The 14,956-nt window shown below is 40.9% G+C and overlaps 1 protein-coding gene and 1 long non-coding RNA gene across 3 annotated transcripts in view; one reads left to right on the forward strand and one right to left on the reverse strand.

The window, feature by feature from the left end:
• The window catches only part of DISP1 (dispatched RND transporter family member 1), a 90,919-nt gene that overhangs the window by 60,622 nt on the left and 15,341 nt on the right, over positions 1-14,956 (reverse strand). The window lies entirely within an intron of this gene.
• The window catches only part of LOC310702466, a 4,579-nt gene continuing 2,711 nt past the window's right edge, over positions 13,089-14,956 (forward strand). The window contains exons 1-2 of the long non-coding RNA XR_014523510.1: positions 13,089-13,784; positions 14,660-14,737. This is a non-coding gene — a long non-coding RNA (uncharacterized lncRNA). The remainder of the gene's footprint in view (positions 13,785-14,659; positions 14,738-14,956) is intronic.

The following is a 14,956-nucleotide window of genomic DNA, read 5'->3' on the forward strand; positions in this document are numbered from 1 at the left end:
TTATAAGCTGGTAACTTTTAAAATGGCTTAGTTCAACAAATATATGAGGTAATTTTTATTATTATTTCAAAACAATGCATAAATTAAGCTATTTTCTTCAAACCAGAAGCCCAAATTCAACATTTTTTGACTGTCAGTGCAAGGGCTGTTGCAGTAGCATTAAGCACAAGAATAATGGCTTCACAATAAGAAATCCATTGCAACAATAGTGGAAATTTGTTCTGCAACAAGTATCAGGGACAAGTATCAGGCACAACCAGCAACAATAACTGTGCTGCCTTCCTGCCCGTCTCCTGTGCAAGCCATTCCACTAGCACAACTAGTACACTGCTAAGGGACTTTAACTTACTGTGACTTATTTAATAAAGTTATCATTAATTTCAAGGCAATAAGTCATAGAAATCTCTAATCATCATGTGCATTTAAGATTATTTGCACATGTGTTGGCTCACTCTTGCAAGTACACCATTTTGAGTGTACTGGGAAACCCAGCCAGATGGGTGGGGTATAAATAATAAAAATTATTATTATTATTATTATTATTATTATTATTATTATTATTATTATTAAAATAAGTAGCCTCATACCTTCATTTTTTTAAAAAAGCACTGACATTACATCGATTTGACAGTCTCTGAAGAGACAGAAGGAAATAATCCATTGTGCCTCCTTGCCACAAATTTATCAGGGCTCCTTTCCAAACTCGCCAAGGCTATGGGAAAGGTTCAACCCATTTACAGTTGCACCAGCTTAAGGTTCAAAAAACCTAAAGCTTGAGCAATGAAGGAGGTATATGCTCCCACTGCACAGCTTTCCATAGCCCTTAAACTAATGCAGGATTTGTCAGCCTCCTCACTGTTATTCACAAGTAAGAAAATATAGTTGAATGATGATCAATTATATAACTACAATATATATCATAGTTGTTTTTAGGAAGCGCTATATGTGAAGGCGCTTCAGGCTCCATCTTCTCCAACAGCAATGAGTGAAGAGCTGTACTTGCAGAAAAGCTAATATTACGCATATGAGACTGGTTCTCTCCCCGCACCCATGACAACCATATTGGGGGGACGGGAGGAAACCCACCTGTAATTCTCAGTGTTATTTTACTTTTAAGTGTGTGGTAATGCTGATAAGTGTTTTAACACTTAGTTCCAAATAAACTTTGTCAGCCTTTGCATTCTACAGGCTCTCAGTTTCCTTTCAAAAATTTATTCAGCATCTGTAACACCAGTGAAAATGGAGGCTGTTCCAAAAAATACTGATGATGGGGACAAATTCCACACAACATATGAGCCTGCCAATTAATTCCACGCCAACCACAGCACAGAGACAGGCAGGCAGGCAGGCAGGCAGACAGACAGACAGTGCAAGCCTCAGACTCAATCTTCAACAGCCTAAAACAACGTTCTTTCTTCTCACATTCCCAAGTCCCTAAACCTGTAGCCAGGCCAGAAAGTTATGAGGACAGAGCCCACATACTGTATATGGCTGGGCAAGTTGGAACTGTTGTAATACTAGAACTATGTAAAACTTTGGAAGTACACCGATATTCCAATAGCGTTCATATTAATTTGTGTATAGTTCCATGGTAAGGAACAGAAAGTTAAGAATCAAGGGTTATTATATAACTGATTTATACCAAGAGTCTTCTTAAAAAGAGAACACTTTTAGAGCTTAGAGAAAGCTTAACTCCTCTTCAAAGTACAAAATCTCCTAACCCCTGTTTAAATACATTACACATGCACCATGACCCTTCAAAAATGGTGTGTGTTTTTTTTTAAAAAAAAATCTTCCCTGGGGTGGAAAGAGGCCTAGCTCATAATTTCTGTATTAAACTCTGTACTATTAGCTAAGGAATGGAATTATTAGTGACAGGTTCACTGAATTACCTGAGAGGTCACTAGAGCTTCCTCAAAATCTAAAACTGCCACCATAAATTTAACTAATGACAAATGATTTTTTTAAGCTACCAGAAGGAGATGTGCACAGGATAAGAACTCTTCCAAACAGCAAGTTAGGCACTGCACAATAGTCATCTACAGTGATGACAGAGGCATCAAACTGATATGCATCAATGCTAGTTTAGATGCTGCTTTCACAATTGCGCTATAAGTATAACTTTTACAATCCACACAGTAAGAATGAGAAGCCAAGGACGAAAATAAAATTGATGATGGCAGTCCCATCCACTTAAACATGAACTTCCCCAATCAATCAAGAACATTTGTGGGGAAGGGTCTGATTCTGAAGCCAAGAAGAGTTCACAGATACAAAGTACAAAACTACCCCATCACCTACAGCTTTTCTCCCCAAAGTGTTTTGCCAATGCACAGCGGATGAGTGGGGGCTGCAGGTAAGGAGGCTTTGAATTTCATCTGTATGCCCCTTTTTGTCTTAAAACTTGGACCCTGCTCTGAGTTCCCGGGACAATTCTTGTTTAAGCACATGGAAGTGCCATAATAAAATCTAGTTTGGAATCAAATCAGAAGCCGATTCCTGATCGATACACTTGAGGGCAATTTCATTTCCCCATAAGTCAACCTATGTAAAGTAACTGATCATGAAATAGTCATCAATTTCGAGAAAACAGAAAGGCTATTTACCTGGTGTTGATACAAACATATTAAAGATGAAATGAAGGTGCTGCTCTCAAGCAGAAAGTTTTGTCATGAATTAAACATTTGTTTAGCACCAATTAGGTGCTGGTCTGATCACACACACACATAAAATTAGCCTACTAGGGGCACCTCTGCCTTGAAGTGAAAATTATCTGAAAGCTACAGGGATGAGTGTGCATCACAAAGAAGCAGCCAACTTCTCAAGTGGGTAAGAGATCCATCCCTATTTTGAAACAACCCATCTGCAAAACCAAACTTCTCCCCTGAGCCTTCCCCAATGGTAGGGAAACAAAGGCCGATATAATGATTCTATAGTAGGACCCTGAAAACTGTCAAAATGAAGAAACCCAGAGCGTAATCCTACAATATCTGGAAGGGCATTCCAGGGGCTGCAAATTAGGTCAAATCTACCCCTCCGATGTCAAGAGATCTGATGTCATAGACTCCCTCCCTATGGCTGGTTCCTTCAAAGCCAACAGATGTTAGAGCTCCATAATCTGAAGAAGCAGAAGGGGGCTGCTATCTTGAGTTGTGGCTTAGGTCCAAAGTCCCCCTGGCACTGTGACAGGCCACAAACCAGAGAGAAATTTAAATAAACGCCTGAGCATGTCTAAATCTCTCCTTTCCTTTTCCTCTACCTCGTGGTAGACCACATGTTTTGTATGGAAAATGTCCAAGGATCAATCTTTGGTATCTCCAGGTAGGGATGAGAAAGACTCCTGTCTGAAAAGCCACTGCCAGTCAAAGGGGAAGGGAAAGCGTTAAGAGTACAGTTGTTGTTGGAAACTTGCATATAGGCCCAGCCAGGTGCAGGATAAAGCAGTTCAAATGCCTTCAGTTCCTCTCCCTTGCAACCTTAGGAATGTAGCCTTAATATTAAAACAAATGCATGTTTGAGTTGTAGGATCTTAATCAAAGTGATCTCAAATAACCTGGAGTAACTATATATAAAAAGTAACAACCAACGGTACATTAAATGCAAAATAACAAGTTTCACATTTTCCTTTGGACAGACCCTTCCTTTTCCCTCTCTCCAAGATATACTTGTTAAAGTGTCATCATGTCCAATCTCAGGGCTGAACTGCACAAGGCTTTTTTTGTATATTTGCCCCCCTTGTAAAAGCAACGTGTGCAATGATCATGACATCACCCTCCAAAACCAAAGGTTTCTGACAAGCATTCTCAGTAATCTGAAGGCTAATGAAAACAGTGTTTGGATTGGCTCCACCCCTATAATTTCTCAGAAGGGTTGGTGTGCTGTATCACACTTCTACCCAACAATACAGGCTACAGTTCAGGTCAGGGGAAATTATGCACAATACACTGAGAGTACCATCAATGCTCGTTCACTCTCTGCTCATCATCAGTTGCTCATGAAGATCAGAAACAAAAGTACTTTAAAGTAGGCAAGTACGGAAAAAGAAAAAGAAGGCAAGCAGATACTGACATTGCTAGCTACCAAATTGTTCTGACAAAAAACAACAGCTTTCATTTGGTCTAATTGAATGCAAAAAGTTAAGCAATTTAGAATGTGACAAACCCATGGATCAGTAATTTTAATGTGATTTTTAATGTGATTGTTCTTTTAACATTCACAGAGATGTTAAATAAGCAGCCAGCCATACAGCAGGCTCTGCTAAAATATACTAAGAGCAGAACCATGACTTTGTACTGCGTCTCATCATTAAATAATCTGGCTAAACCTTATAGCAAATCTGTGCTTTTCCAAGTACAGTAATGAGAAGGAAATAAAACATAAAACTAGCCAGCTCAACCCCCTCCCCCAAAAAAACAGTGGGTCTTCATAGAGCTATAGTAGAAACAAAATATTTTTGTTATGGCAGAGAAATTGTGTGGCTGCTTGCCTGGCTGGAAGGAGTTGAAAGAGATTTAGTGTATGAGGACTGACTTGGACTTCAAACTACAGTGGTACCTCAGGTTAAGTACTTAATTCGTTCCGGAGGTCCGTACTTAACCTGAAACTGTTCTTAACCTGAAGCACCACTTTAGCTAATGGGGCCTCCTGCTGCCGCTGCGCTGTGGGAGCATGATTTCTGTTCTCATCCTGAAGCAAAATTCTTAACCCGAGGTACTTCTGGGTATTTCTGGGTTAGCGGAGTCTGTAACCTGAAGCGTATGTAACCTGAAGCATATGTAACTTGAGGTACCACTGTATTTGCTCAAGAAACATGTTCCTAAATTCAAGTACTGTACATAAAAGATCTCAGGTTCAATACCTTGCACTTAACTGTTTGTGTGTGTTTAACGTGTCCAACCACCATCATCAGAGTGACAAGAATAAAGCAGAATCGAGTCCAGAGAGAAAATGAAATTCTGATAATACTTTAATGCTAACCAACTGAACAAGAACAACATATAATATGATGAGAAATGAAAGGGGGGGTTGTCTTTGTTACGTCAAGCCTAAAAAGGGAGCAAACTGCCTGCAGAACCACTTTCCTCTCCAATTCCTCCATTACTCAAATTTCAATCTTCTTCTTCACTCACAGCCGAAACCCAACAGACTAGAACCTCCAGCCAATTAAGTCTGCTGTCAGTTAGACCAATAACAGAATTAACCTCTTAAGATACTGATAGCTCGGTTGGTCGAGCATGAGACTCTTAATGTCAGAGTTGTGGGTTTGGGCCCCGTGATGGGCAAAACGATTCCTGCATTGAAAGGGGTTGGGCCAGATGACCCTTGTTGTCCCTTCTAACGCTATGATTCTATAATTCACACACTGAATGTTCTCTGCAGCTGTAGTTCCAACAAAGACTACTAAACAAAAATCAGTTTTTTACTTGCTACAGCTGGAGATTTGAGCTACAAGGAACTAGAAATATTTGGATGCCTAAAATCAGCAGGCTGAAGGTCCTGCCATATTTTCCCTGCTGGATCAAAAGGTCAGGCTCTTAGGTATTTAAGCCAGGCATGGCCAATCTACTTGTTTCACTTTCCCCTTGTTGGCATCCATCTGTCTCAGGATCCACTGGCTTCGTAAAGTCTGCCTGTTACAAAGAACAATCTTTCACAACTCCATTTCTCTTTGTGCCTGAAGTAGGCTCTAAAACCTTCAGAGAACCAAGTCAGGTCACTCACTATTTAATAATTTTATATCACTTCTCTCTACAACAACTATAAATCAGGCCTCAGAGTCCCCAGTTCAGATACTGGGCAGAACGGCAGGGCCTCAGAGTTTTCACTTTATTATGGTGTGTTTTTAATTGCACTTTTAATTATTTTATTCTGAAGCATATTTATGTAAGGTGGAGCAGGTTTCTGATCATGTGCAGAATATACACAAATACTCCACAATATTGCAGTGCTGTAATATTATACTGAGAGTTCTATTTGCTAATTCCTAATTTTACATGTTCACCGTGATCTCTAAAGCTCAACAGAGGATAAATGTTTTAAGTACGTTAAATAAAGGTGCAACAGCCAAGGCAAATAAAACCATTTCTCAACTGTTCTGAATTATAAATTAAAGCTTGTGCTACACCAATGTATTTTTAAAAAAACAAATTAAAAAGTTGAGACACTATTTAAAAAAAAACAAAGCAAATGCTTATTTTTGCTTTCTTGGGATGCTCTAGTTCCTCCTCCCATTTAAAAAACTAAACCAAAGAAGGCATTTTTCTCCTTCTTGAACTTCAAGTCAAATACAATTTAGGACAAGATCCCAGCACACTTTAATTTACTGCTCCTTTTGCTATTGTTACACAGCCGTTTCTAAATATTTGTCCTTCCCAGATTACCAAAATGGACTGAGATGTGATTCCTTTGTAGTGCAGATGATTTGCACAGACCTCAAGCAGTAGAGAAATTCTCACGCCTTCAAGGCACAAACCGGATTTAGGAGGTGCTCTGCTCACATGGCAGGGTAAACTAATAATTAAAGTCAAAGAGAGCTTTCTAACTAACTTGCCCAAAGAAAAGGGTCGCAATAGTGTTATTACTGCACTATGGAAAGGCTCTGGTTTCTAATTTCCCCCCCACAAAAGCCAGAGGCCATCGCAAAACACAGCTATCGCAAGTCAGTGTCTCATAATGAATCTCCAGCTTTACAATAGGTTCTCCATGAGAGGTGAAGCTTACATATTCTCTGACACCCCTACACAAAACCAGAATTCTTTATAACCTTCCTTGAATATTATACATAACTTGTTGTTGTTTAGTCGTTTAGTTGTGTCCGACTCTTCGTGACCCCATGGACCAGAGCACACCAGGCACTCCTGTCTTCCACTGCCTCCCGCAGTTTGGTCAAACTCATGTTGATAGCTTTGAGAACACTGTCCAACCATCTCGTCCTCTGTCGTCCCCTTCTCCTAGTGCCCTCCATCTTTCCCAACATCAGGGTCTTTTCCAGGGAGTCTTCTCTTCTCATGAGGTGGCCAAAGTACTGGAGCCTCAGCTTCACGATCTGTCCTTCCAGTGAGCACACACCCAGTCATAACTTATTCAAGACTAAAAGAGATACATGCACATAATACAAGCAGTGGCGAAACTAGCCTTTATTTGACCAGGGTCAAAGATCCAGTTTGGCACCCTCTACCATCATTTGCATATATATATATACACACACACACAGGCAGAGAGCCTCAGGCAAATCAGGTCCTCCCTTAAAGAGGGCACGTATTGCGGTGAGACCTGGACAACCGACATCCTGTGTTGTGGGTGGGTACAATTGGTTAGCCACAACACCCGAATGTTAGGTCCCTCGAAGCTGGGTACAATCTGGCCAATGGGATGCAGTCTAAATGGTTTGAGGGACCTATTTATGCCCATGCACATGACCCAGAGCTTCCCCTTTCGGCGCATGCATTCGGAACACCCGCCCACCTCTCTCTACTTTTAAGGCTTGTTGCGCTTGACCTTACTATGTTGTTGTGTGTCGTCTGTCGTTAGGACTGGGGCACTGCAGGAATTTTCCCCACTTGGCTGATAGGCTGTTGCCATTTGGGTTTCGCCTGCCGCGTAGCAAATCATCACAACTTGTAAGGTTGAGGATAGGCTCTGGTTCAGGTGATAGGGATGGGAGAACGCTCTCGTCATCCCTATGTGAAGGGTATTCTGTTAAAGGAATCCAGGGACTCAATGGTTTGGTTAACCCCCGAGGGGATTGTGCCCGTGCTTGAGTCCAGGGGGACATTTGGGTGGCATAGTTAGCCTGTGCCCGGCTTTCCGCTTATCCAGGTGTTCACCCTTGGCTGACCTATGCTGGTGTCTTGGGTCAGCGCTACCTGCATGGCAGGGAGCTAGCTGAACCAGAGCCTATGCAACCAGTCACTGTCTGTAATCAATAAAGTTGTGGCCTAAATTCTGCCAAAAACCAAACCAAAATTTTGAGTCAAGTGTGAATTTATTTAGGGAGGAGGTTTCTGGGTCTGAACAAGCAAAGAAATGCCACCACACAAGGGAAGTCGGGCAGGGTCCCATTGTCTACCCATTTTCACCTGAAGTGGTACCTCAACAATCACTGGCGCAACCAGCCTTGCTACTCTTGTCATTACCATTTGGGGGTGATCACCTGTGGGAACCCCAATTGGAGGAAGCAGGGCAGGGAGAGGGAGGGGACAGGTTGATAGCTATCTCTACTTAGCAGTTTTAAACATGGTTCCCTCCCCCCATAAGGGGGGGGGGTGGGTTCTTGGTTACAGGGCTTCCTTTCCACTAGATGTGAACCTCCTCACCCTGGAAGACCTTGCTGCAGGATTTGTGCCTAGGGCTTTCCCGCCCAAAATTCAAGATAGTTTGTACTGGCTAATCAGTATCAAGTTTAAAGCATGCATTAAAATTCAATTTAGAAGAGGTTACAACAATGTGAAAAACATATTTAAGGGAGATGACAATGTATGCCATAAATCCTTCATGGGGCTTAATTAGTTTCAGACTAACCACTTAATGACTGTCAAAAGACCAAAGCTGCTGTATATACATGCATTAATTTCCAAAGTCACTGTCTAAAATTGATTCAGATCCATGCGCACATCTCCGCATAGTCCTGATTCAGTAACGGCCCCTGTGATGCAAATACCTGGATGCTCAAAGTTTAGAATATCCTTCACACTTTACATGTGTCGTGTTTTTAAGTGAGGAGCACAATTATCACCTGAAGTATGGAGCCACACCAGTTATAACATGTGATTTTTGTGCAAAAGAGAATAATACATTCTTACTCAACATTTATGGAAAAGTCTTTCCTAGAGAAGGGCCAACTGCAACATTATTTTTTCCTACCTCCGTCTTAAAGCAGGTAGAAAAGGCTCAAGAAGACAATAATAATAATAATAATAATAATAATAATAATAATAATATAATTAATTATACCCTGCCCATCTGGCTGGGTTTCCCCAGCCACTCTGGGTGGCTCCCAACACAACACCAATAACAATAATAATAATAAAAAAGCAACATCATCAAACATTAAAAACTTCCCTAAACATATATTGCAAAGAGGTTAGATATAACTAATACTAAATGAGCAGATCAGTTTTAAGGTGTAGGTGCAGCTGCCCAAAAGTGTAAGAACATACCCCAACAAAGATCCAGGGAAATATAAATAACAGTTAACTTCTACATCAACTGGGGAAAGGCCATAAGCAGAGTATGGCTATCATATTCAAGCGCAAAACATTTATAAAGACCTGTGTGCATCCTCCTCGGAAGCCTGGACCAATCAGGGGTTCCAGCTCCACATATGTGGACATTTTAAGTTGTGTACATGTATGCATACTGCTGTTGAAAGAGACTGGTGTAACACCACACACACAAAATCACGTTTGCCATGTTCTGTGATTATGAATCTGCCAAAACAGGAAATCTCTTACCACCCTGTTCATTATCATAATACAGCTATGTCAAGAAAGTAAATATCCACATAGGAATATAGTCGAACATGATAAAATCCTACACCTGCCCTGCCCCACACAGTCTGTAGCATAGTAATAGCTGGTAAAAACAAAAACACTGATTTAATCCCGTTAAAGAATAAACTCTCGTGTAATCTTTTTACAAAGCCATCTCTAGAGATGATGACCAGAACTTCAAAGCATTCGGAAAAAATTACTACCTCAAAAAATAAACACTGCTTTAAAGTCAAGTAGCTACGTGTACATACTATTGTGGTTCTTCAAAGTTCTCCAGCTGCTGCATTTTACAATGGAAATTGATGAAAGGGAAACATTAACTGAACCTCTATTTTACTAGCACACATCAATCTGTTTGATGCAACGGTTAACCCAGCTGTTAACTTGATGTAGAAAATTAAAAATGGGGTTTAAACAAAAATACTCTAAACAAAGAAACACAAAAATCTAAGATGCATTTTACTGTGTCTTTATGACATAATAAATAGCCAACATTTCTTACTGGAAGTGAAGACTGATTCAGCCTTTCACGAAACGTTTGATCTACCTGAAGACAAGATCTGCCTGTCAGAACTTCAAACTTAGTGCTTCAGCAGCTCGCAGATCTGAGGCAAACATTGTGAATTAAGGCAGCACACTGAAATACATTTACAATATAAAATTGCAATCTTATGAAAATACAATCCATATCTACCAAGCACTGTTTGCTTTTGGCTAAGATGGTCAAGGATCACTTTAACTCAGTGTCTATAATTTATCATCACTACTATCAGAGTTATATGGAAGATGGTTTTGGCAAGTAACAAACACATCTAAGTTGCACTGGAGAAAACTCTCTTAGGTATCCCATGTACAGTGGTACCTCAGGTTACATACACTTCAGGTTACAGACTCCGCTAACCCAGAAATAGTGCTTCATGTTAAGAACTTTGCTTCAGGATGAGAACAGAAATTGTGCTCAGGTGGTGCGGCGGCAGCAGGAGGCTCCATTAGCTAAAGTGGTGCTTCAGGTTAAGAACAGTTTCAGGTTAAGTACGGACCTCTGGAACGAATTAAGTACTTAACCCGAGGTACCACTGTATTCAAAAGTAGGCCCTAGATAAGTAATCCATAATGTGATGGTTTCACATACTGTTAGGCTGTTGCTGATTTGATCATATTGGACCATCTTGTTTGCTGGGTATATCTGGTTTATAGAAGAACTTGCCAATGTTCAATGCACTATTTGAATATATAACAACTGTAAAATTGAGTTTCATTTATCTAAAATATCTGGAACTGACATTATTATGGCATTATGTATGCATCATTCTTCATGATTCCTGGACTTGAATCCTTGTTAAGAGGTGGGTTTTCTACTATCTCCTTTCTTAGGGTTGTTTCCAATGCTGTGCTGTTTCAATTGTATAATGGGCCTTTCATTTCTCCTCCCCAGCTCTGGATGCCCTCCCTATAGTGTCCATGGTTTGCAAAGCAGTCTAGATTGCTGCAACACGACGCCTGCTACTTAAGTGTCTCAGTTATGCCCACTGCTGGGTCTACCCTCCAGATCAGTGATGGCCAAACTTGGCCCGCCAGCTGTTTTGGGACTACAACGCCCATCATCCCTAACAGGACCAGTGGTCAGGGATGATGGGAACTGTAGTCCCAAAACAGCTGGAGGGCCAAGTTTGGCCATCACTGCTCTAGATGGAATGTGTCTCCCACCCACCCCTTCCCGCCAGGCATGCTCTACTCAGGGAGCCCACTTAGTCTGAGAACCACTGATCCAAAATCGAAATATGGCTAAAGTTAAAGAGGATGGTCATAAAGAAAGATTATGGGTCTGACACCAAGGTGGGCAGGCATGACAAGCGAAGGCTAGATGCAAAGCTGATCAGGGTGTTGCAAGACTGCAGCTAGGTCCGAGTGAGCAACTTGATCCAATGAAGATTGAGAGCAGACCAAACCTTTTTAAGCTCCTGCTCTCAAGACTACCTCTCTCTCATGCTCCATTCCCTTGTGACCAGATGTAGATTCTCAAAGAGCCAGCCTCCTGAACTGGAGTCGGGCACTCCATTCCCTTAGTCTTCTGGCTGGTGGACAGGCAAGGTCCTCTCTTAAAGAGCAGTGCTGATGGGTTGAACACAGGCACTCCATTCCCTGGTCTCCTGGCTGGTGCATTCCTTGCACAGCTGCACTGGTGAGGTCCTGTGAAGGCATTTATTTGGCATCTCAGACTCAGAGGATGTTGTCCAGAAGGGTTCAGGTTCTGGCCCTACAGATATAGGAGGCCCTTCTGGGGCTCATGGCCAACAGGTCTTAATTCATATCAGAAATATTCCATCCTTCCCATTCATGGCCCGGTACCACCCCAAAGACCAGCTATTTAAGCAGAGGCAACTAGTTGATTCATGGGAAGCAATTCATTGCACACACAGCAAATTTTTCCCAGAAGTTCCTCCACATGTGCTATAGTGGAACCTCGGTTGCCAAACGTAATCCATGCTGGAAGACCGTTCGACTTTCGAAACGTTTGACAACCGAGGATCAATTGCCAGTCAGCAAAATCAATTGAGGAAATGGAGAAACGCTCCTTGGAAGCCGTTCAACTTCCGAGGCGCGTTTGAAAACAGAAGCATTCACTTCTAGGTTGTCGGCGTTCGGAAGCCAAAACGTTTGACTTCTGAAGTGATCGACAACCGAGGTTCCACTGTATATACAATGCACTTCAATTAAATGAAAAAACAAAACTTACTTACCTTGGATTTTTAAAAAATGCATTTCAAGCGCTATTACAACAATAACAACTCCTGGTTGTAAAAATATATGGAGTGTAAGAGCAAAGAAACTCCACTGCTCCCCACCCCCAACAGTGGATTATGCATAGTTTTAATAGGCTCAATTGGACTAAGCCATGAGGTTATCAGAAATTTCTAGCCGTATGCCCATAACTTTCTCTGCAACAGCTTAACAATCTGGAACAGTGAAGCAGAAATAATTCTGCCGGCTAATAGGAAAGTTGAGACAGAAGGCAATAACAGCCTACTTTAATCTTTTCAGATAAAAAATAAGACTAACAGGCTCTTGGAAACTCAAAATGTACACAAATATCCCTAGTCCAAAAGATTATTTCTTATCAAAACTGAATATTCGACTACAGCAGAATTAAATTCTGTGTCCTTAAATGTGTTCTTTGGCTAAACCACTTCCTTCTATAGAGACATGGAAAGGGAATCCAGTTTCAAGAAAAATACCATCTATTAGGATTTAGTCACAAGACTATAGATGCTTGCAAAAGGATTTGACCCACTATGAGCATTCCGTCCTACTGTGCTGAGGTTTAAACCATGCGAGTATAATGTGGTCTCCATATAGCTGATTATTTTCCATTCTGCCTGATGCAGTGTTCAAACTACCATATAGCAGCCCAAACTGGACCAGAAAGTATTTATTGCACCAAACAGAATCAGCAATAAGAAAAAGGAAAATACACCACCTTTACAATTCCCTCATATTGCCGTCTGTAGATTTACATTCAGGTAGGTAGCCGTGTTGGTCTGACGCAGTCTAAACAAATAAAAAATTTTAAAAAAATTCCAGTAGCACCTTAGAGACCAACTAACTTTGTTCTGGGTATAAGCTTTCGTGTGCATGCACACTTCTTCATATACACTGAAAAAGAAGTCACCAGACCCTTATATATAGTGGGAGGGTGGGGTGCGGTTTTTCTCAGAAGGGTAGTAGGGGATGAGTGATTAACTCAATGGGTATGGTAAACCTGTTGACGACTGTTAATGACTGCAATTAGTCCTACAGTAGTCCCACCCTCCCACTATATATAAGCTTACACCCAGAACAAACTTAGTTGGTCTCTAAGGTGCTACTGGACAGTATGTTAGAGTCACTCTCTTCAGACTCTATGAAACTTTTTACTTTGACTTTTCCTTGGTTGGCTAATTTTGTGTGCTTTTGGAGATAATGGTATTTGGTAATTAACCCTCCATTAGCTGCAATGTTATGCATATTGATAAATCTTTAACATTTATTCCTTGCCCTTTGCAAATATGTTTTCACGGCTCCATTCTCATCCAGGACTGAAATATTCTCTCAGCTTTTTATGATAGCTTTATGACACCTCTGCTTTGTCTGGAGACATCAAAATAAAATACCTTGGATACCACAGCTCATGGGGCATTGCTAGCCTTATGCTCAGCACTTTAAGAAGCTCTGAGCAATGCGCTGGCAAATCACTTCTTTCTCCATTCCACAACAGCTGAAGCCTGCATACTGCAAGCATCACCTGGTTGACAGGTGGGCAAGGTTTGGGGAAAATGGCATGTGCCAACTGGACCTCTAGACAGGCCAGAACAGGCCCACAGGCTGGAAGTTTCCTACCCTAAAGCAGGGTTTCCCAAACTTGGGTCTCCAGCTGTTTTTTGCATTACAATTCCCATCATCCATGACGTCAGCTACGGATGAGGGGAGTTGTAGTCCAAAAACAGCTGGGAACCCAAGTTTGAAAACCCTGCTCTAAAGTAAGGCAACATCCAAGCCCACAATGGAGTAGTGTTGTTCTGTTCTGCTGTTCTGTTTTCTAAAAAACTGGACTGGATGAGTAAGTTTTCTGTTGTAGAAGAAAAGGTAAGAGGTGTTTTCTTAATGGTTCCCTAATGAAATCCATTGGCTCATCACTGCTGAGGTAATAAAGAATACATTTTAATTAGCACTGGATGGGCACACTGGAGGTACATCAAGGAAACATAGATCATGATTATGCTGAAGCAACAGAAAATCTCCTAAATGAAACAGAATATTACGTTTACCGGAAAAAAGTATGGTAGAAGCCATTACAACTATATACTGAACTTTGCTGGCTCTTCCCACAATGTATTTGTTAAAATGTAGTAAATACACACAAAATCTAATATTACAGTTCAGATATGTATAATTTTTGACATTCTTTCTTTCTTAGGGTGAGTTATAATAAAACGCTTTTGTACCACCCCTCTCCAAAACTGGAGTTTCGATTTTTAAAAGGAAGTGTGAATATGTTGCATAACAGAAAGAGCCACAAGAAATTCAGAAATATATCTGAATAAATCAAAGATCTGCAATGTACTGAACTATCAAATGACCCCCCCCAAAAAAGAGGAATGGTGCATTGGCATCAGAAGTCTTTCCTGCAGTAAAAGAGAACAGTATCAGAAGCAGAGCCTGAGGGACCTGACAGTGTGAAGATTTTAATAGGCAGCTCCTTGGCAAAGGTACTCTGACCACTTCTAAATTACCTTTGGAAGCACATTTGCCCTATTTTAGCTGGCAAACTTGCATTAGAAGCAAAACTGGATTATTTCCATCTTGAGCATCCTTAATCTGACTTCTTAAAGAAAAAGAAAAAGCTTCAAGTTAATATTACAACCTTTTAAAGGTTGTCAGTTCCAATTTGCTACCTTAAAGAGACACCAATATACATCTTTTAAATT

This window comes from Podarcis liolepis (genome assembly GCF_965112155.1).
Source record: "Podarcis liolepis genome assembly, chromosome: 3".
Classification (NCBI taxonomy): domain Eukaryota; kingdom Metazoa; phylum Chordata; class Lepidosauria; order Squamata; family Lacertidae; genus Podarcis; species Podarcis liolepis.